Raw genomic sequence first — 24,118 nt, 5'->3', positions numbered from 1 at the left:
TTTATTAACCCCTAATCTGCCCCCCACGAACGTCGCCGACACCTGCCTACACTTATTAACCCCTAATCTGCCGAGCGGACCTGAGCGCTACTATAATAAAGTTATTAACCCCTAATCCGCCTCACTAACCCTATCATAAATAGTATTAAACCCCTAATCTGCCTCCCTAACATCGCCGACACCTACCTTCAATTATTAACCCCTAATCTGCCGACCGGAAGCTCACCGCTATTCTAATAAATGTATTAACCCCTAAAGCTAAGTCTAACCCTAACACTATCACCCCCCTAAGTTAAATATAATTTTTATCTAACGAAATAAATTAACTCTTATTAAATAAATAATTCCTATTTAAAAGCTAAATACTTACCTGTAAAATACATCCTAATATAGCTACAATATAAATTATAATTATATTATAGCTATTTTAGGATTAATATTTATTTTACAGGCAACTTTGTAATTATTTTAACCAGGTACAATAGCTATTAAATAGTTAAGAACTATTTAATAGTTACCTAGTTAAAATAATAACAAATTTACCTGTAAAATAAATCCTAACCTAAGATATAATTAAACCTAACACTACCCTATCAGATAAAATAATTAAATAAACTACCTACAATTACCTACAATTAACCTAACACTACACTATCAATAAATTAATTAAACACAATTGCTACAAATAAATACAATTAAATAAACTATCTAAAGTACAAAAAATAAAAAAGAACTAAGTTACAGAAAATAATAAAATATTTACAAACATAAGAAAAATATTACAACAATTTTAAACTAATTACACCTACTCTAAGCCCCCTAATAAAATAACAAAGCCCCCCAAAATAAAAAAATTCCCTACCCTATTCTAAAATACAAATATTACAAGCTCTTTTACCTTACCAGCCCTGAACAGGGCCCTTTGCGGGGCATGGCCCCAAGAATTCAGCTCTTTTGCTGTAAAAAAAAAACATACAATACCCTCCCCCCAACATTACAACCCACCACCCACATACCCCTAATCTAACCCAAACCCCCCTTAAATAAACCTAACACTACCCCCCTGATGATCTTCCTACCTTGTCTTCACCATGCCAGGTTCACCGATCCGTCCTGGCTCCAAGATCTTCATCCAACCCAAGCGGGGGGCTAGACATCCACTGAAGAAGTCCAGAAGAGGGTCCAAAGTCTTCCTCCTATCCGGCAAGAAGAGGACATCCGGACCGCAAACATCTTCTCCAAGCGGCATCTTCTATGTTCTCTTCCATCCGATGACGACCGGCTCCATCTTGAAGACCTCCAGCGCGGATCCATCCTCTTCTTTCCGACGACTAGACGACGAATGACGGTTCCTTTAAGGACGTCATCCAAGATGGCGTCCCTCGAATTCCGATTGGCTGATAGGATTCTATCAGCCAATCGGAATTAAGGTAGGAATTTTCTGATTGGCTGATGGAATCAGCCAATCAGAATATAGTTCAATCCGATTGGCTGATCCAATCAGCCAATCAGATTGAGCTCGGCATTCTATTTGGCTGTTCCGATCACCCAATAGAATGCGAGCTCAATCTGATTGTCTGATTGGATCAGCCAATCGGATTGAACTATATTCTGATTGGCTGATTCCATCAGCCAATCAGAAAATTCCTACCTTAATTCCGATTGGCTGATAGAATCCTATCAGCCAATCGGAATTCGAGGGACGCCATCTTGGATGACGTCCCTTAAAGGAACCGTCATTCGTCGTCTAGTCGTCGGAAGAAGAGGATGGATCCGCGCTGGAGGTCTTCAAGATGGAGCCGGTCGTCATCGGATGGAAGAAGATAGAAGGATGCCGCTTGGAGAAGATGTTTGCCGTCCGGATGTCCTCTTCTTGCCGGATAGGAGGAAGACTTTGGACCCTCTTCTGGACTTCTTCAGTGGATGTCTAGCCCCCGCTTGGGTTGGATGAAGATCTTGGAGCCAGGGACGGATCGGTGAACCTGGCATGGTGAAGACAAGGTAGGAAGATCATCAGGGGGGTAGTGTTAGGTTTATTTAAGGGGGGTTTGGGTTAGATTAGGGGGTATGTGGGTGGTGGGTTGTAATGTTGGGGGGGGGGGTATTGTATGGTTTTTTTTACAGGCAAAAGAGCTGAAATTCTTGGGGCATGCCCCGCAAAGGGCCCTGGTCAGGGCTGGTAAGGTAAAAGAGCTTGTAATATTTGTATTTTAGAATAGGGTAGGGAATTTTTTATTTTGGGGGGCTTTGTTATTTTATTAGGGGGGCTTAGAGTAGGTGTAATTTAGTTTAAAATTGTTGTAATATTTTTCTTATGTTTGTAAATATTTTATTATTTCTGTAACTTAGTTCTTTTTTATTTTTTGTACTTTAGATAGTTTATTTAATTGTATTTATTTGTAGCAATTGTGTTTAATTAATTTATTGATAGTGTAGTGTTAGGTTAATTGTAGGTAATTGTAGGTAGTTTATTTTAATTATTTTATTGATAGGGTAGTGTTAGGTTTAATTATATCTTAGGGTTAGGATTTATTTTACAGGTAAATTTGTTATTATTTTAACTAGGTAACTATTAAATAGTTCTTAACTATTTAATAGCTATTGTACCTGGTTAAAATAATTACAAAGTTGCCTGTAAAATAAATATTAATCCTAAAATAGCTATAATATAATTATAATTTATATTGTAGCTATATTAGGATGTATTTTACAGGTAAGTATTTAGCTTTAAATAGGAATTATTTATTTAATAAGAGTTAATTTATTTCGTTAGATAAAAATTATATTTAACTTAGGGGGGGTGTTAGTGTTAGGGTTAGACTTAGCTTTAGGGGTTAATACATTTATTAGAATAGCGGTGAGCTCCGGTCGGCAGATTAGGGGTTTAATAATTGAAGGTAGGTGTCGGCGATGTTAGGGAGGGCAGATTAGGGTTAATACTATTTATGATAGGGGTTAGTGAGGCGGATTAGGGGGTTAATAACTTTATTATAGTAGCGCTCAGGTCCGCTCGGCAGATTAGGGGGTTAATAAGTGTAGGTAGGTGTCGGGCGACGTTGAGGGGGGCAGATTAGGGGTTAATAAATATAACATAGGGGTCGGCGATGTTAGGGGTAGCAGATTAGGGGTACATAGGGGATAACGTAGGTGGCGGCGATTTGCGGTCGGAAGATTAGGGGTTAATTATTTTAAGTAGCTTGCGGCGACGTTGTGGGGGGCAAGTTAGGGGTTAATAGATATAATACAGGGGTCGGCGGTGTTAGGGGCGGCAGATTAGGGGGTACATAAGTATAACGTAGGTGGCGGTCGGCAGATTAGGGGTTAAAAATTTTAATCGAGTGGCGGCGATGTGGGGGGACCTCGGTTTAGTGGGTACATAGGTAGTTTATGGGTGTTAGTGTACTTTAGGGGTACAGTAGTTAAGAGCTTTATAAACCGGGCCGTTAGCCAGAAAGCTCTTAACTCCTGCTATTTTCAGGCGGCTGGAATCTTGTCGTTAGAGCTCTAACGCTCACTGCAGAAACGACTCTAAATACCGGCGTTAGGAAGATCCCATTGAAAAGATAGGCTACGCAAATGGCGTAGGGGGGATCTGCGGTATGGGAAAAGTCGCGGCTGTAAGAGTGAGCGTTAGACCCTTTAATCACTGACTCCAAATACCAGCGGGCGGCCAAAACCAGCGTTAGGAGCCTCTAACGCTGGTTTTGACGGCTACCGCCGAACTCTAAATCTAGGCCTAAATTACAGAAAAATAATAAACAAATTACAGATATTTTAAACTAATTACAACCTAAAATACACATCAGCCAATAGAATGCGAGCTCAATCCTATTGGCTGATTGGATCAGGCCAATAGGATTGAACTTCAATCCTATTGGCTGATTGCATCAGCCAATAGGATTTTTTCTACCTTAATTTCCGATTGGCTGATAGAATTCTATCAGCCAATCGGAATCTAAGGGACGTCTTATAAAGGTACCTTCATTCTGCGTTAGTCGTCGGATGAAGAGGGATGCTCCGCGTCGGATGTCTTGAAGATGGACCCGCTCCCGCGCCGGATGGATGAAGATAGAAGATGCTGTCTGGATGAAGACTTCTGCCCGTCTGGAGGACCACTTCTGCCCGGCTTGGATGAAGACTTCTGCCCGTCTAGAGGACCACTTCGCCCCGTCTTGGATGAAGGCGTCTCCCGGTAAGGTCGATCTTCAGGGGGTTAGTGTTAGGTTTTTTTAAGGGTGTATTGGGTGGGTTTTATTTTTTAGGATTAGGGTTTGGGGCGGCAAAAGAGCTAATGGCCCTTTTAAGGGCAATGCCCATCCAAATGCCCTTTTTCAGGGCAATGGGGAAGGCTTAGGTGTTTTTAGATAGTATTTTATTTGGGGGGGTTGGTTGTGTGGGGTGGTGGGTTTTACTGTGGGGGGGGGGTTTTGTTGGTATTTTTTTACAGGGTAAAAGAGCTGATTACTTTGGGGCAATGCCCCGCAAAAGGCCCTTTTAAGGGCTATTGGTAGTTTAGTTTAGGGCTAGGGGCTTTTTTGGGGGGGGGGGGGGGCTTTTTTTATTTTAATAGGGCTATTAGATTAGTTTAAATTTCTGTAATTTGTTTATTATTTTCTGTAATTTAGTGGGGGTTTTTTGTACTTTAGCTAATTTAATTTATTTAATTGTTTTTAATTTATGATATATTTATTTAAGTTAAAGTGTAGTGTTAGGTGCTTAGTGTAACTTAGGTTAGGTTTTTATTTTACAGGTAAATTTGTATTTATTTTAGCTAGGTAGTTATCAAATAGTTAATAACTATTTAATAACTATTCTACCTAGTTTAAAATAAATACAAACTTGCCTGTAAAATAAAAATAAACCCTAAGATAGCTACAATGTAACTATAGTTATATTGTAGCTATCTTAGGGGTTTATTTTATAGGTAAGTATTTAGTTTTAAATAGGAATAATGTAGTTAATGATAGTAATTTTAGGTTATATTTATTTAAGTTAGGGGGTGTTAGGGTTAGACTTAGGTTTAGGGGGTTAATATATTTAATATAGTGGCGGCGACATTGGGGACGGCAGATTAGGGGTTAATAACATAATGTAAGTGGCGGCAGTGTAGGGGGGCAGATTAGGGGGTTAATAACATAATGTAGGTGGCAGCGGTGTAGGGGGCAACAGATTAGGGGTTAATAAGTATAATGTAGGTGGAGGTGGGCTCTGGGAAGCGGCGGTTTAGGGGTTAATAACTTTACTTAGTTCCAGTGGGGTCCGGGAGTGGCGGTATAGGGGTAAAAAAGATTAGTATAGTGTGGGTGTTTAGAGCAGCGAGATTGATGACTGTTAGTTAACAACAGTCCGCTGCTCATCGCCCCATACTTGGTGCGCAGCTTTTTGACAGCTTTTTTGGTAACTTTGGAGAACATAATCAGGTCTGCGGCAGCGATGTTAGGCGATCTTAGGCGAGCGTATTGGTGCCGGCGAAGTGCAAGTAAGTTGACGGGGTTGATAAATAGGGGCCCTTGTAACTATTAGTTATATTGTAGCTAGCTTAGGGCTTATTTTTACAGTAAGTATTTAGTTTTAAATAGGAATAATGTAATGATAGGAATATTTATTTAGATTTATTTAAATTATATTAAGTTAGGGGGTGGTTAGGTTTAGGGTTAGACTTAGGTTAGGGGGTTAATAACTTTAATATAGTGGGCGGCGATGTTGGGGGCAGCAGATTAGGGGTTCATAAGTATAATGTAGGTGTTGGCGATGTTGGGGGTGGCAGATTAGGGTTAATAAGTGTAAGATTAGGGGTTTTCAGACTTGGGGTTCATGTTAGGGTGTTAGGTGTAGACATAAATTTTATTTCCCGATAGGAATCAATGGGGCTGCGGGGTATGGAGCTTTACACTGCTTTTTTGCAGGTGTTAGACTTTTTTTCAGCTGGCTCTCCCCGTTGATTTCTATGGGGAAATCGTGCACAAGCACGTTACATCAGCTCACCGCTGACTTAAGCAGCACTGGTATTGGAGTGCGGTAATGAGAAAAATTTTGGCTCAACGCTCACTTCTTGTCTTTTTAACGACGGGTTTGTAAGTAGGTAAGTGAGCGGTGAGACAAAACTGCTCGTTAGCACCGCATAGCCTCTAACGCAAAACTCGTAATCTACTTGAAAGTTTGCTCATAGTTTCCTCAGAATTACGTTTAATTCATTCTTAGAATACCATTATGCATATTTTTATTATTATAAGGTATTTGTAGAGCGCCAACAGATTCCAAAATACCTGGATTATTTTACAGTAATCACCTTACCACCTCTTTCTTTTAAGCCTGTTCTATAAACCCATCACCTTTCTGTAAAGAAGTGTTTACAAAATGTATTCCTAAATTAACTTCCACTATGCTGTTGCTTCTACTGGTAAAAATGCTTTCATCCTTAGCTTTATTTATGCCTTAAAGAATCGCTAAATACAGTAGAATTGTATGACTAGCATGCTCATAATAAAAGCACAATACAATAACAATTACTTTGAAACTAATATGAGCATCAGATTATTTTTTCTACAGAAATTTTAATTTCCTTTAAAGGGGACACTAAACTTAGATTTTTTTCTTTCATGATTCAGATAGATCATGCAATTTTAAGAAAATTTTTAATTTACTCCTATTAACAATTTTTCTTTGTTCTCTGCTATCTTTATTTGAAAAAGAAGACATCTAAGCTAAGACCCTGGGCAGCACTTGTTTAATGGTAGGTGCATTTAGCCACCAATCAGCAAGCACAACCAAGGTAAACCAAAAATGGGCCGGATTCTAAACTTACATTCTTGCTCTTCAAATAAAGTTAGCAACAGAATGAAGAAAAATTGATAAAAGGAGTAAATTAGAAAGTTGCTTAAAATTACATGCTCTATCTGAATCATGAAAGAAAATAATCTGGGTTCGGAGTCCCTTTAATATCCCTTTGTATCATGTAAAGATCATCAGCCAATCACAGACACATATATGTATATATACAGGGAACTCTTGCACATAAAATACTGAGCACAATTTGATTATGAAAGTAAAATTGAAAGGTTTTTAAAATTACATTTTACACTTTAAAATCATGAAATTTTTATTTTTTACCTTTTTTTATTACTTTAACATACTTGAATGTTTCTATCATGGTAACCCCAGGAGCAGTTGTAGTTGAAAATAATGTGACTGAAGTAGCAGGAGCTCTATAAATGGATTCAGGGTAAACAGAGGCGGTGTTGTAAGTGTGCTGTGTGTTACGCTAGGTGGTGTTTGGCAGTCTTGGGGATAACTCGCAAGTCCTTGTTTGAAAAGACAATTGCACCTCCCTCTCAGCCTTTTTTTAATATACACTTTTAACAGTTTTTTGTAAATGTATAGCCTTCTGAAGATATGGTAACTAGAACTATAAACAATGTATACAATGAGGTAATAAAGGAGATTTGAAATACCTTTTTAGGGGATACCAGAGAGCAACCCCTCATGCATTAACAATATTGCACACATCAATGCACTCTTGTCCCATGGAGGCCATAGATATCAGGTTTGGTTATATGCTAAAAATATCCGTAAAGAGAGAAGATTACTATAAGGAGAGCGTTGGAAGGTTGTATGAAGTGAATCTTGGTCATTTGCTCACCACCTCATTAATAAGATATTAAGGCAAATCTTTCATGGGTATAAAATAAGCATTAAAAAAACGTTGTATTTACCTAAAGAACCCCAATAAGCCCAGCCTGTACTGGATTGAAACCACCACCACATTTTCATTTGCAGATAGGGCTGATCCATCAGAAAAAGATGCTCCTCCATGTGTCAGGCCTCCTCCATGTATGAACACCATGACCTGTACAGAAACAGTAAATCATAAATATCGTCCCAACAATTCAAATTAACAATGTTTAATTGCCAGTACCTTATTTTCTGATTCTTTTAAGCATGTAAAACCATTTCAGCTGGTATTGTAAATTATATTTTCTAATAGTACTCACAAATCATACATGGCTAGAAAGTAAAAAATATTATTTAATTAAACATCAATTATTTTGGTACATGAACATGTGTTCCATTATCTTATTAATGTATTTATAATGTGGTAATACATACTGGCAACTTGACATCCTTTTCCTGGTTTGCTGGAGTATAGATATTTAGAAACAGGCAGTCTTCTGAAATTGGTGGTATTTCAATATTTGATTGGAAGAGTTCCTTTTGTTTTTCTGATTCTTCAGACATTTGCAGACATCTGGAAAATGCAAAAATATCTGCAATGTTATCACAATATGATGACAACCCATCTTTATACATCCTTCTTACAGATGAATGTGTTTCATGGTAGTATTTATGAGGGGAAACTGACCATAATCCTAAAAAATATAGTGAAAACAGGTTTTAACAATGTCCTTTTGGAACTTACATTGCTGGATATTTTGTTGCATCTCTGATGGAGTCCCATGGTTCAGGTGGCTGCGGGGGTGCAAATCTTAATGGTCCAACTGGTGACTTTGCAAATGGGATCCCAAAAATGCATGTACTGCTTGATCTGTTTCTTTCACCTTTATTTTTTTACCGTAAAGTTGTCCATATTTGATTGACAGTTTTGGAGTGTCATCCTTTCCCCCTGATGATGATAACAATAATAATAATAATAATAATAACAAATATATAACAATAAAACAACTGAAAAATATTAATGTGACAGAACATAGCAACTATATTTTAGTTGCTGTCTAATATATCCAATGAGCATTGTTATAACATTATCACTCATGCCTAAATATATGTACCTTTCCTTCTAGTTTTAATATAAACTAATACAACGTTTTACATAACCTTTCTATTTCCAATGTTAACTTTCTTTAGTATGATTTTTGTTTATCCCCTTAAAGTTATCCCTCCAGCGTATTAATACACAAAATCACCAAAAACCATGGTCTACTTGTAGTGCAGTAGGTCACAAGCTGACCAGTAGATAACAAAATATTTTTTTAGGACTTGTTTACTCAACAACATTCTACTCACACTATGCACAGTAATAAATCAAGATGATACATTTCACAAACAAGTAGACTCATCAATTATTTACCCTTGCTCTAAAACATCTACTTATAATAACACACAATAAGTGAGGGTAAATAAATTATTAAAACTAAAAAAACTAAAAAAAGGCTCTCTCAGCACCTTAACATCATTGACACATGCAGTGTCTATTGGAGCAACATGCACTGCTGGATTGGCCTACCCTACCGGGAACCCGGGAAAATTCCTGGTGAGCCAGACAAGCTTTGGCTGGCATTGTTTTAAAAGGGTCATGAAACTGAAAATTTGTCTTTCATAATACAAATATATATGACAGTTTAAAAAAAAAAAACTTTTCAATTTACTTCTGTCTTGTTTCATTCTTTTGGTATCCTTTGTTGAAGGGTCATCAATGCAATATTGGGAGCTAGCGAACAGCCAATGACAAGAGGCATATATGTGCAGCTACCAATCAGCAGCTTCTGAGCCTACATAGGTATACTTTTCAACAAAGGGTACAAAGAAAATGGATAAATTAGATAATGGAGTCATTGACATTAAAATGTTTGTTTGCAAAGTACATTTGCACATAGCGCAGAATATTTTTCAAATGCACTGTGCAGAAAACGTTTTAATGTAAATGGACCCTTCGTGCAAATGAGCACCGAACAGACCTCAGTAAAATAATAAGAAAACACACTGTCGGAATTAGCTACCGACAATTTAAGGTATGCATGCGTGCATGGAAAGTCACCACTTTAAGATTTAATAGGAGACTCATTTCATCTCTGTCAAGATAAGCTACCTAAGTCTGTGCACATGCTTTATAATTATGTAAATCCATTCCAAAGATTCTTTTAAATCATCTGTGGAATGCAATTACGTAATTGTGAGCATGCGCATGTCAAGGGTAGCTAATCTTGATAAGGTAGCTTTTTTTTATAGAACACCGCCTACAGCCAACCACCTTGCAATTTCTCTGCTTGAATTCACATGATGGGATGGAATTCTACTTCATTAGGTTAGTGGAACTGGGATGGCTGTGCTGTTGTGAGTAGGGTAATCTGTCGCTGTAAAGGGAGCAGAGAAATTGTAATGTAACTTATTTGTGTGTGTTTTTGTATATGTGTGTGTAACTGTGCGTGTGTGTTTATGTGTTTGTGTTTGTGTATGTGCATGTTTGTGCCTGTGGATGTATTTTATAGTTTTTGTGTATGTGCGTGTGTGTATGTTCGTGCATATGTATGTGCATATGTATGAATGTGTGTGTATGTGCGTGTATATGTGCATGTGTTTGTGTATATATGTCTATGTATTTTGTGTATGTGCATGTGTGTGTTTATGTGTGTACATGTGTGTATGGATATCTAGATTTGTGTGTATGTGCATGTGCGCCTGTTTGTGTATATGTTTGTATATATATATGTTTGCATGTGTGTCGGTATGTGCATATGGATATGTATATATGTCTTTATGTGGGTGTTTATATTTGTTTGTGTTTATGTGTTTGTATGTGCATTTGTACATGTGGATGTGTGTGAATATGTTTGTGTATCTTTGCATGTGTTGTATGAATGTGTTTGTATGTGCATGTGTGTTTGTTTGTGTATATGTACATACTGTGTGTTTGTGTATATATGACTGTATGTAAGCGTGTATGTATGTGTATATGTGTATGTATGTGTAAATGTTTGTGTTTGTTTATATGTGTATGTGAGCTCCATGATAATCTCTGCAAAAGATTTATTTTTAACCTGCTCTCTCCCTGCTCCCACGCAAAAGCCTTGCAGATAACAGGTCTGGGGACACTACCGGACTAGGAGATCGGTCGGCACAGAAGCGTGAGGGTCATTAAGCGCCCTAAACACGGAAGTCACAGAGGAGAAGAAGAAGTATAGAGATGCCATTTTCAGTCTCCACGTGGCGCTTACTAGATGCTGGATGCTAGACTGCTGTTTATATTGCAAAAGGCTGCACTAACTTCTTGCGGAGTACTGGGGCAGATAATCAGAGGAGCTGCAGGGCAGTAACAACAGTTGAGAGCGGCTTAAATGGAGCAAAACAACTAAAGGACTCAGACGGAGCTGGCACTGTGAGGGGTAATGTAAATGTATGTTTTTGCACAATTCCGGACTGAAGAAATGGTTAAGAGCTGCATCCCCTATTACACAGAAGGCTATTGCAGGAAAGTGGAATAAGTTATTGGTGTTGTTAACATCGTTCCAATCTAGAGACTGCTGCATAACTTTAGAGGCCCAGCAATAAATAAATGCCTTTCAGTGTTAGTGTAAAGCCCCTGCTGACACATAAATTGATCACTGCAACCTCAAATCCGCTTAAGAGACATTACAGTCCTATCTTTTGGTTTGGATTGATTGTGAATGTGCAGCAGCAGAAATGTATGTCTAGTGCCACAAATATGAACTGACTGAATACATTCATGTGAAACTCCCCACCCTCACCTTCAATGCTAGACAGGACTTTTTATACCTTTTTTACATAAAAAAGCATTGGCTCTTAAGGGCTGCCTGTTAAACCTGCATCCCTGTACTCTGCTCCAGAAAGGGTGTCATTGCTTGTTCTGCAGCTCATTTGGAGGAGTTTGATTCAAGTAGCAAAGTATAAAAGTTTGCGTATGCAGAGATATTATAACAGTTATTATAAATCTACCCATAAAATGGCAGCAAAAAACAAACACACAGATAGAAGAGCCAGACAACAGGCTGAGATTCCACGCTGCCCCAGTCGCAACAGAAGGCCCAGAGGGAGTCTCTTTACACAAGATACCAACCCTATAGTGTCACAAATCTCGCCATTGATTTTACCAAAGATTGAGCAACTGCAGATGTGAGTGGAATCTCTTTCTACTGAATTTAAACAGTTTTCAAGGAGGCCTAACTCAGTGTTGAACACAGAGTCTCTGAGCAGAAGACAGACACAGAGAAATCTCTATATCAGTGAGAGACCTACAAAAGCAGAACACAGATTTAAAAGCACGCCTAGATGACCTAGAAAATAGGTCCCGCAGGAACAATCTGCGTATAGTAGGCCTGCCGGAGTGGGTGCAGAGTTCATCACTAATACACTTGGCAGAAGTTCAACTCCCACAACTGCTTAAGTTACCAGATACTGGAATTCCATGCATAGTGGAGAGAGCGCACAGGGTCGGTCAGCCACGACCAGAGCTAAAGAACAAAGAATTGCCAAGGCATGTTCTCATTAAATATCTAAACTTTAAGGACAAAATAGAACTCCTCAGAGCATACAGAAAGGCAGGTCCCATTGTCTTTGAGGGAAAAAAACTGTTGCTGTTCCAAGATTATTCATCAGAGGTCACCAGAAAGAGAAGAGAATTCTCGCCTTACTGCCAATGGCTGATCGAAAAAGGCAGATCAGTAGTGATGTTATTTCCAGCTAAACTCCGGTTGCAAACCAGTGAGGGCCCACGATTCTTTGACTCCCCCATTCAGCTTCAAAAATACTTACAAGCTGAAGAAAAAGACTTAGCCCCAGAGGCGATGGGGCGTCAGGTGGAGTTAAGAGGGGAACAGCCTGGGTGAGCCAAAGATGTTAACAACTGGACTGTCTAGATTCTGGAACTGGTACCCGTAAGCGGGTTGCCACAATATGACTGACACATTCTGAGACTATCAGTAGTAACTTAATGGCTAAATCTCAGTCATGAATACATTTTTTCTCTCTACTTTAAGAGGGCGGGGAGTTTAATTCAATGCTATAGGAGAATTCTTGCACTCCTACTGTTATGTTATTGTTTACCAGTTGTTATTGTTATTGTTATGAATCATGCTTTTTGCTTCACTTACATGTTTGATATTTTCACACAGCAGTGCCCCCATGGAAGTTTCTGAGCATGCTCCTCGGATGGTTCGAAATGGCCCCAGAGATGCAGTTTAGGGTTCTAGCAGAATATGAGTATACCGTTTTATATATACAAAATAAAAAAATGTTTGAAAGGAAATGTACATATAAAGTGCACGTACAGGATTTTATTTATACAAAGATAAGAGTTGTAAAACTTGACCTACCCCTTGTTTACCATTATGGCTAATATTTAAAAGCAAACATTGTTACATGGAATGTGGGAGGTATCACTTCCCCCATTAAAAAGAAAATGTATTTTAAAAACACTTAAAGACAAAGGAGCAGACATAGCAATAGTGAAAAGAAACTCACCTCACTGTGCCTGAACATGGAAAACTACAGCAAGGGGGGGAACAAGAAGTTGTTAGTTCCTCATTTCCAGGGAGCAGAGCTAGAGGGTGGGCTATTTGTTGCAGGGAAGGGCCCTATTTTACAAAATATTACATAAGGGAGATTGATGCAGAGGGCCGCTATGTTGTACTACACTTAGGTTTAGGGATATCACAATTGCCTTGGAGTGGGGGTGTATGGTCCCATAGGTAACAAGAGACATCTTTTGGACAATGTTACAAAGGAAGTTGTTGATAGTGGGTGAGATTTAATATTGCGCCCTATGTCCCCTTGGATAGATTTAAAAACCCAGCATACACACCATTGAAAAACATAATAAGCACTAATTCCAAGAGAGAGAAGAGAATACTTAATAAATTCCAGAGAGGCCTGAGATTGGTAGACATCTGGCGCTCCCGAAATCCAGAGGTGCAAGATTTCACCTGTATCCCCCCATCAAAACTCACACTATCTCATTTAGATTATTTTCTGGTCTCTGGGACCTTAGTGATTAAAATCGTAGATGTTAAAAATTATGTAGTTACTCTGTCAGACCATGCCCCAGTTAAACTGACTATTAATACTAAAAATGACCCACCACGTGAGAATACATGGATCTTTCCTGCATATCTATATAAAGACCAGAATTTATGAAATTATTTAATAGGTGAATGGCATGCATATCATTTCTGTCAATATACAACACCTTAATAATCCCTTGCTATTTGGGAGACAGCGAAGGCTGTTCTGGGAGGGGTTGTGACTAATTATGGCGGCAGTATCCGGAAAAAGGCTAAAGAGAAGGAACAGTTGCTGTTTAGACAACTAACTAATGCCCAAAATAGATATCTTAAAACGCCCAATGCGAGTAATAGGAATAATTTCAAAAAAGGTCAAGTCAAACATATGCTGTTACAAAATGCACTCAGGGCTACAACCAGGCTACAAGCTCGGTTTTACCGATTCGGCAACAAAACCAGTAGATCTCTTGCGCTACTGACTAAAATTGCTAGACCAGCAAATATCATTCAAGCAATAAGGAAAGGGGAGAAAATACATTCATGCACTGAGGACATACAGCAGTCTTTAACAGATTACTATTCTAAACTATATAGTCAGCAGGACATTGACAGAGATAAAGTGGCTGCATTCTGGGATACTTTTGACTTACCTAAACTCACTGAGGAGCATATAACTAGGCTTAATGCCCCATCACAACGGCCCGAAGTAAATCGAGCCATTAAAGACCTTCCCCTAGGTAAAACCCCAGGCCCCTGACAGCATGCCGGCAGAGCCTTATAAGTTGGTTAAGATCGAAATAGCTGATACACTAACACATTTATATAATACTATGTTTACTGGAAAGATTGACCCTAATTACAGGGTTTTCTGAAGCCCACATTAGCATTATTTAAAAGTGGGTAAAGACCCACTGAAACCAGAGTCATACCATCCCAATTTCTCTACTGAATCTGGACTACAAGCTCCTCACCAAAATATTAGCAACCAGATTAGGTCCCATCATGCCATCTTTAGTGCATGAGGACCAACAGGATTTATTAAAGGGAGGTCTTCAGTTAAAAATATAAGGAAGGTTCAATTGGTGCTATCTTACTTCTGGAAATTTAGAAAAGACCCCACCATGTTAAAGCATTCTAAAGCCTGCATGTTAGCCTTAGACGCCGAAAAGGCTTTCGATCAGGTAATATGGGAATACTTATTTATGACCTTAGAAAAATTCGGTTTTGAGGGCGCTTACTTGCATGCCATCAGAAATTTGTACCAGCATCTGATGGCGGCTGTTATTGTAAATGGACAGGCTTCCCCCACCTTTCAACTATTTAGAGGTACAAGATAGGGGTGCCCCTCACCCGCTCTTGTTTGACTTGGCCATAGAGCTACTCGCCCAGGCAATTAGAGAAAAAATTCAGGGTTTGAGGATGGGATCCTCAACCCTTCACTTGTCGTTATATGCTGACGATATGATTTTATTTATCCCGAGTCCGGAACTTAACCTCACAAAAATACTAGCTCCATAATGACTTCAGTGATTTGTCCGGGCTACATTTAACCAAGAGAAATTCTGAACTAATTTGGTTGATGCAAAATCACCCCCAAGATAGACTAGCTTTAATTTTAAGGTAGTGACTACTGATTTCGTATATTTAGGAATAAAACTCTCAGTTAATCCTACTCAATGGTACGCAATCAATTATATTACTTTAATTAGAAAAGTGACTAACCAAATTGAGAGTTTGAAGGGACTCCCCCTTTCGCTCTCCGGTCGGATAAATATGATTAAAATTATCTCCTTTCCCAAGTTGTTGTATATGTTTCAAATGCTCCCTGTTATGTTGACAGGTGCTGATCTAAAAACATAAAATTGCCAAAATTCTAGATTCGTGTGGGCGGGTAAAAGGAACCGCATAAGCGCCCAAAAATTAACTAGCTCAATGTCACATGGGGGATTGGGTCTCCCCAATCTCATGTTATATAATTGGGCAGCTCTGTCCAAGTTCGTAATCGACTGGCTAAGTAAGAAAGAACATTATACTTTTAAAGTATTAGAGGAAGAGCAAATAAAACCGTGTGCACTAGCCGTCCTTCCTCATTTGACTTTGCAGCAGCTCCGATACCATACAGGAGGCCTCCTACCTTTGGTGGAGCCTTTTCGGGCTTGGAGGGCTTTGTTTAAATGGCTCAAGATCCCGCAGACTTGCACCAGATACTTACCTCTACAGGGAAACACTAACTTTGTGGTGGGGTATACCACTTATCCTTTTAGATTATGGCAGCAGAAGGGTTTACAAAATATCCAACATCTCTTAGACGACACAGATGACACAATTAGAAGTTTTAGATTGTTACAAAATAAATACAATTTATTTCTCCCTGCTCCCACGCAAACGCCTTGCAGATAACAGGTCTGGGGACACTACCGGACTAGGAGATCGGTCGGCACAGAAGCGTGAGGGTCATTAAGCGCCCTAAACACGGAAGTCACAGAGGAGAAGAAGAAGTATAGAGATGCCATTTTCAGTCTCCACGTGGCGCTTACTAGATGCTGGATGCTAGACTGCTGTTTATATTGCAAAAGGCTGCACTAACTTCTTGCGGAGTACTGGGGCAGATAATCAGAGGAGCTGCAGGGCAGTAACAACAGTTGAGAGCGGCTTAAATGGAGCAAAACAACTAAAGGACTCAGACGGAGCTGGCACTGTGAGGGGTAATGTAAATGTATGTTTGCACAATTCCGGTCTGAAGAAATGGTTAAGAGCTGCATCCCCTATTACACAGAAGGCTATTGCAGGAAAGTGGAATAAGTTATTGGTGTTGTTAACATCGTTCCAATCTAGAGACTGCTGCATAACTTTAGAGGCCCAGGCAATAAATAAATGCCTTTCAGTGTTAGTGTAAAGCCCCTGCTGACACATAAATTGATCACTGCAACCTCAAATCCGCTTAAGAGACATTACAGTCCTATCTTTGGGTTTGATTGATTGTGAATGTGCAGCAGCAGAAATGTATGTCTAGTGCCACAAATATGAACTGACTGAATACATTCATGTGAAACTCCCCACCCTCACCTTCAATGCTAGACAGGACTTTTTATACCTTTTTTACATAAAAAAGCATTGGCTCTTAAGGGCTGCCTGTTAAACCTGCATCCCTGTACTCCTGCTCCAGAAAGGGTGTCATTGCTTGTTCTGCAGCTCATTTGGAGGAGTTTGATTCAAGTAGCAAAGTATAAAAGTTGCGTATGCAGAGATATTATAACAGTTATTATAAATCTACCCCATAAAATGGCAGCAAAAAACAAACACACAGATAGAAGAGCCAGACAACAGGCTGAGATCCAACGCTGCCCCAGTCGCAACAGAAGGCCCAGAGGAGTCCTCTTACACAAGATACCATCCCTATAGTGTCACAAATCTCAGCCATTGATTTTACCAAAGATTGAGCAACTGCAGATGTGAGTGGAATCTCTTTCTACTGAATTTAAACAGTTTTCAAGGAGGCTAACTCATGTTGAACACAGAGTCTCTGAGCATGAAGACAGACCCAGAGAAATCTCTATATCAGTGAGAGACCTACAAAAGCAGAACACAGTATTTAAAAGCACGCCTAGTATGACCTAGAAAATAGGTCCCGCAGGAACAATCTGCGTATAGTAGGCCTGCCGGAGTGGGTGCAGAGTTCATTCACTAATACACTTGGCAGAAGTTCAACTCCCACAACTGCTTAAGTTACCAGATACGGAATTCCATGCATAGTGGAGAGAGCGCACAGGGTCGGTCAGCCACGACCAGAGCTAAAAGAACAAAGAATTTGCCAAGGCATGTTCTCATTAAATATCTAAACTTTAAGGACAAAATAGAACTCCTCAGAGCATACAGAAAGGCAGGTCCCATTGTCTTTGAGGGAAAAAACTGTTGCTGTTCCAAGATTATTCATCAGAGGTCACCAGAAAGAGAAGAGAATTCTCGCCTTACGTCCAATGGCTGATCGAAAAAGGCAGATCAGTAGTGATGTTATTTCCAGCTAAACTCCGGTTGCAAACCAGTGAGGGCCCACGATTCTTTGACTCCCCCATTCAGCTTCAAAAATACTTACAAGCTGAAGAAAAAGACTTAGCCCCAGAGGCGATGGGGCGTCAGGTGGAGTTAAGAAGGGGAACAGCCTGGGTGACCAAAGATTTAACAACTGGACTGTCTAGATTCTGGAACGGGTACCCGTAAGCGGGTTGCCACAATATGACTGACACATTCTGAGACTATCAGTAGTAACTTAATGCTAAATCTCAGTCATGAATACATTTTTTCTCTCTACTTTAAGAGGGGCGGGGAGTTTAATTCAATGCTATAGGAGAATTCTTGCACTCCTAACTGTTATGTTATTGTTTTAACCAGTTGTTATTGTTATTGTTATGAATCATGCTTTTTTTGCTTCACTTACATGTTTGATATTTTCACACAGCAGTGCCCCATGGAAGTTTCTGAGCATGCTCCTCGGATGGTTCGAAATGGCCCCAGAGATGCAGTTTTTTGGGTTCTAGCAGAATATGAGTATAACCGGTTTTATATATACAAAATAAAAAAAATGTTGAAAGGGAAATGTACATATAAAGTGCACGTACAGGATTTTATTTATACAAAGATAAGAGTTGTAAAACTTGACCTACGCCCTTGTTTACCATTATGGCTAATATTAAAGCAAACATTGGTTACATGGAATGTGGGAGGTATCACTTCCCCCATTAAAAGAAAAATGTATTTAAAAACACTTAAAGACAAAGGAGCAGACATAGCAATAGTGAAAGAAACTCACCTCACTGTGCCTGAACATGGAAAACTACAGCAAGGGTGGGAACAAGAAGTTGTTAGTTCCTCATTTCCAGGGAGCAGAGCTAGAGGGTGGCTATTTTGTTCAGGAAGGGCCTATTTTACAAAATATTACATAAGGAGATTGATGCAGAGGGCCGCTATGTTGTACTACACTTAGGTTTAGGGGATATCACAATTGCCTTGGTGGGGGTGTATGGTCCCATAGGTAACAAAGACATCTTTTGGACAATGTTACAAAGGAAGTTGTTGATAGTGGGTGGAGATTTTAATATTGCGCCCTATGTCCCCTTGGATAGATTTAAAAACCCAGCATACACACCATTGAAAAACATAATAAGCACTAATTCCAAGAGAGAGAGAAGAGAATACTTAATAAATTCCAGAGAGGCCTTGAATTGGTAGACATCTGGCGCTCACCGAAATCCAGAGGTGCAAGATTTCACCTGTATCCCCCCATCAAAACTCACACTATCTCATTTAGATTATTTTCTGGTCTCTGGGGACCTTAGTGATTAAAGATCGTAGATGTTAAAAATTATGTAGTTACTCTGTCAGACCAGGCCCCAGTTAAACTGACTATTAATAACTAAAAATGACCCACCACGTGAGAATACATGGATCTGTCCCTGCATATCTATATAAAGACCAGAATTTATGAAATTATTTAATAGGTGAATGGCATGCATATCATTCTGTCAATATACAACACCTTAATAATCCCTTGCTATTTTGGGAGACAGCGAAGGCTGTTCTGGGAGGGGTTGTGACTAATTATGCGGCAGGTATCCGGAAAAAGGCTAAAGAGAAGGAACAGTTGCTGTTTAGACAACTAACTAATGCCCAAAATAGATATCTTAAAACGCCCAATGCGAGTAATAGGAATAATTTCAAAAAAGGTCAAGTCAAACATATGCTGTTACAAAATGCACTCAGGGCTACAACCAGGCTACAAGCTCGGTTTTACCGATTCGGCAACAAAACCAGTAGATCTCTTGCGCTACTGACTAAAATTGCTAGACCAGCAAATATCATTCAAGCAATAAGGAAAGGGGAGAAAATACATTCATGCACTGAGGACATACAGCAGGTCTTTACAGATTACTATTCTAAACTATATAGTCAGCAGGACATTGACAGAGATAAAGTGGCTGCATTCTGGGATACTTTGACTTTACCTAAACTCACTGAGGAGCATATAACTAGGCTTAATGCCCCATCACAACGGCCGAAGTAAATCGAGCCATTAAAGACCTTCCCCTAGGTAAAAACCGCCAGGCCCTGACAGCATGCCGCAGAGGCCTTATAAGTTGTTAAGATCGGGAAATATCTGATACACTAACACATTTATATAATACTATGTTTACTGAAAGATTGACCCTAATTACAGGTTTTCCTGAAGCCCACATTAGCATTATTTTTAAAAGTGGGTAAAGACCCACTGAAACCAGAGTCATACCATCCAATTTCTCTACTGAATCTGGACTACAAGCTCCTCACCAAAATATTAGCAACCAGATTAGGTCCCATCATGCCATCTTTAGTGCATGAGGACCAGACAGGATTTATTAAAGGGAGGTCTTCAGTTAAAAATATAAGGAAGGTTCAATTGGTGCTATCTTACTTCTGGAAATTTAGAAAAGACCCCACCATGTTAAAAGCATTCTAAAGCCTGCATGTTAGCCTTAGACGCCGAAAAGGCATTTCGATCAGGTAATATGGGAATACTTATTTATGACCTTAGAAAAATTCGGTTTGAGGGGCGCTTACTTGCATGCCATCAGAAATTTGTACCAGCATCTGATGGCGGCTGTTATTGTAAATGGACAGGCTTCCCCCACCTTTCAACTATTTAGAGGTACAAGATAGGGGTGCCCCTCACCCGCTCTTGTTTGACTTGGCCATAGAGCTACTCGCCCAGGCAATTAGAGAAAAAATTCAGGGGTTTGAGGATGGGAATCCTCAACCCTTCACTTGTCGTTATATGCTGACGATATGATTTTTATTTATCCCGAGTCCGGAACTTAACCTCACAAAAATACTAGCTCTCATTAATGACTTCAGTGATTTGTCCGGCTACATTTTAAACCAAGAGAAATCTGAACTAATTTGGTTGATGCAAAATCACCCCCAAGATAGACTAGGCTTTAATTTTAAGGTAGTGACTACTGATTTCGTATATTTAGGAATAAAACTCTCAGTTAATCCTACTCAATGGTACGCAATCAATTATATTACTTTAATTAGAAAAGTGGACTAACCAAATTGAGAGGTTTGAAGGGACTCCCCCTTTCGGCTCTCCGGTCGGATAAATATGATTAAAATTATCTCCTTTCCCAAGGTTGTTGTATATGTTTCCAAATGCTCCCTGTTTATGTTGACAGGTGCTGATCTAAAAACATTAAATGCCAAAATTCTAGATTTCGTGTGGGCGGGTAAAAGGGAACCGCATAAGCGCCCAAAAATTAACTAGCTCAATGTCACAGTGGGGGATTGGGTCTCCCCAATCTCATGTATATAATTGGGGAGCTCTGTCCAAGTTCGTAATCGACTGGCTAAGTAAGAAGAGAACATTATACTTTTAAAGTATTAGAGGAAGAGCAAATAAAACCGTGTGCACTAGCCGTCCTTCCTCATTTGACTTTGCAGCAGCTCCGATACCATACAGGAGGCCTCCTACCTTTGGTGGAGCCTTTTCGGGCTTGGAGGGCTTTGTTTAAATGGCTCAAGATCCCGCAGACTTGCACCAGATACTTACCTCTACAGGGAAACACTAACTTTGTGGTGGGGTATACCACTTATCCTTTTAGATTATGGCAGCAGAAGGGTTTACAAAATATCCAACATCTCTTAGACGACACAGATGACACAATTAGAAGTTTTAGATTGTTACAAAATAAATAACAATTTAACCGAACACGCATTCATTTTGCCTATCTACAGGCGAGACATTATGTCAGTGGGCTTTTTGCAGGGGGGAAGATATTTAAAAAAAAACACCCCTATAGGGCAATTAGTCTCATTGTCCACGCAAGGGATATATTCCATTTCTCCAATATACAAGCTATTACTAGAATCAATTAACTCTAAGACTACAGATATGCTAGCTACAAAGTGGACTTCTTCCCTAGGGGAGCCAGTTACAGTAGAAGTGATACAGGCCAGTATAGCAACACTGAAAAGGAGTACCTTGTCACAAGATTTGAGAGACTCACTAGAAAACTATCGCCTAGATTTAGAGTTTGGCGGTAGCCGTCAAAACCAGCGTTAGAGGCTCCTAACGCTGGTTTTTACCCCCCGCTGGTATTTAGAGTCAGTCAGGAAAGGGTCTAACGCTCAATTTCCAGCCAATCAGATTGAGCTCGCATTCTATTGGCTGTTCCGATCAGCCAAGTAATGCAAGCTCAATCTGATTGGCTGATCGGATCAGCCAATCGGATTGAACTTGAATCTGATTGGATGATTCCATCAGCCAATCAGAATTTTCCTACCTTAATTCCGATTGGCTGATAGAATCCTATCAGCAATCGGAATTTCGAGGGATGGCCATCTGGATGACATCCCTTAAAGGAACCGTCATTCGTCGGGAAGTCGTCGGTGAAGATGGATGTTCCGCGTCGCGGGGATGAACATGGATCTGGAAGAAAGAAGATTGAAGATGCCGCTTGATAGGAAGACTTCAGTCGGATCATGGAACTCTTCAGGCTCCCACTTGGATGATGTAAGAAACAATACAGGGAATTGGGTTAGGTTACCACTCAGTCTCACAAATATCGGGGCTGTTAAGTCACAATCCCCTATTCTGATCCTAGACTGAGGGCCCAGTATGGGTTAAAAAAGGAATTCTCAACTCTGCAGAAAGGATAGCTCAATTAGTGAAAGCTGAATCCTTACTTGCTGAACAGAGGAGAAAAGGATATTAAGGTGCCTGTATATAAGGATTAACAGGCAAGAGGTGAGACCAAAAATGAAACTTGCATATAATACTGAAGAATAGGTAGGAATATTTATACTTATACTTAAGCTAATAGAAGTCAGTTCACGTTGTAGGAGTATCAGAAAATAGAGTCACATATATGAGAAATGCAGCCTTTCCTGAGTGAATGTACATAGGCACAGATTGCAATGATAAGTTCAGTCACAGCATATAAGATAGAAGTTTGCAATAAAACCTGATGAGTCCAGAAAACACTTTCAAATGGTAATGCCAAAGAATATCAGTACCTTTAATCCTGTGGTCTGGTGAAAGATTCTGCTAGAGGAAAAGCAGCAGTTACCTGGAGTCCAGTATCGCCAAACAGGAAGTGCAGGCTGTGAGTATAGCAGAGGAGCTGCTGACAGGCACGGCAGAGGAATTCTGAAAAGCACAATCTGTGAGCTGTAAGCCTAAAAGCTTAAGTAAATGCTGAGGAGACAAAAAGGTATTTGTAGCAAGCATAAGAAATAACAAAAAGTTGCAGGAAATAGTTTTTGGTGAGTTCCTGTAAGTAGGCTCAGGTAGAGATCCAGAGAGCATGTAGATTGCTTCCGCACAAGCCAGGATACTCAGCATAAGGATCAAATTACAGAGCACAGGATTTAGTTAGGAGGAGCCTTATAAGGGTTCGAATTTAAAGGGACAGACAAACTGACAAGACCTCAGACATGACAGAACCCCCCCCCCAAAGGAGCCTCTCCGAGGCTCAGGGCCTAGGACGATCAGGATTCCTTCGATGAAAGAGAGAGACCAAGCGAGGAGCCGTCAGATTTGTGGAGGGTTCCCAAGAATCCTCATCATGGGAAAACCCCTTCCAATGGATGAGATACTGCAGCTCATTGAGATGAAAACGGGAATCCAAAATGTCCTGAATCTCATATTCTGGAAGCAAAAGATCAGAAATCGGGGGAGCACAACTAGAGAAGGGAGGAGCCCCAACTGTAGAGGGCTTAAGGAGCGAGACATGAAAGGTGGGGTGCACTGGAATGGAGTCCGGCAATTCCAAAGTGATAGCGTTGGGATTAATAACCCTAGATATCCTAAACGGACCAATATATAAGGCAGCCAGTTTCTTGGTAGGAACCTTCAGATGCAGAAGTTTAGTCGATAACCAAACCATATCACCAACTACATAAGCAGGAGGTTGCCTTCTGCGTAAATCATAAAAGGTCTTCTGTTGTTGTTGAGATGTTTTAAGATTGTCCTGAATGATCCGAAAGTGTTGGGATAATTCGTTTATTGTGTCATTGACCAAGGGACAGATGGTGTCTTCTCTGGGATATAAATGAAATCTAGGATGGAAACCGTAATTTGCATAAAAAGGTGAAACTTTTGTAGAAGCATTAACTGCATTATTAAAAGCAAATTCAGCAGTAGGTAGTAAAGACAACCAATCATTCTGTAAGAAAGCACAATGACAGCGTAAGTATTGCTCAAGTGTCTGGTTTGTTCTCTCCGTTTGTCCATTTGTTTGGGGGTGATATGAAGAGCTGAATCTGCGCTGTATTTTTAAAATGATACATAGTTGAGTCCAGAACTTTGAGGTGAATTGAGAACCTCTATCTGATGT

The 24,118-nt window shown here is 39.7% G+C and overlaps 1 pseudogene; it reads right to left on the bottom strand.

The window, feature by feature from the left end:
* LOC128642311 (fatty acyl-CoA hydrolase precursor, medium chain-like) overlaps positions 1–24,118 on the bottom strand; it is a 141,073-nt pseudogene that overhangs the window by 100,461 nt on the left and 16,494 nt on the right.

The sequence above is a fragment of the Bombina bombina genome, chromosome 1, assembly GCF_027579735.1.
Source record: "Bombina bombina isolate aBomBom1 chromosome 1, aBomBom1.pri, whole genome shotgun sequence".
Lineage (NCBI taxonomy): Eukaryota > Metazoa > Chordata > Amphibia > Anura > Bombinatoridae > Bombina > Bombina bombina.
The sequence above is the reverse complement of the archived record's forward strand: the minus strand, read 5'-3'. Positions and strand labels throughout refer to the sequence as shown.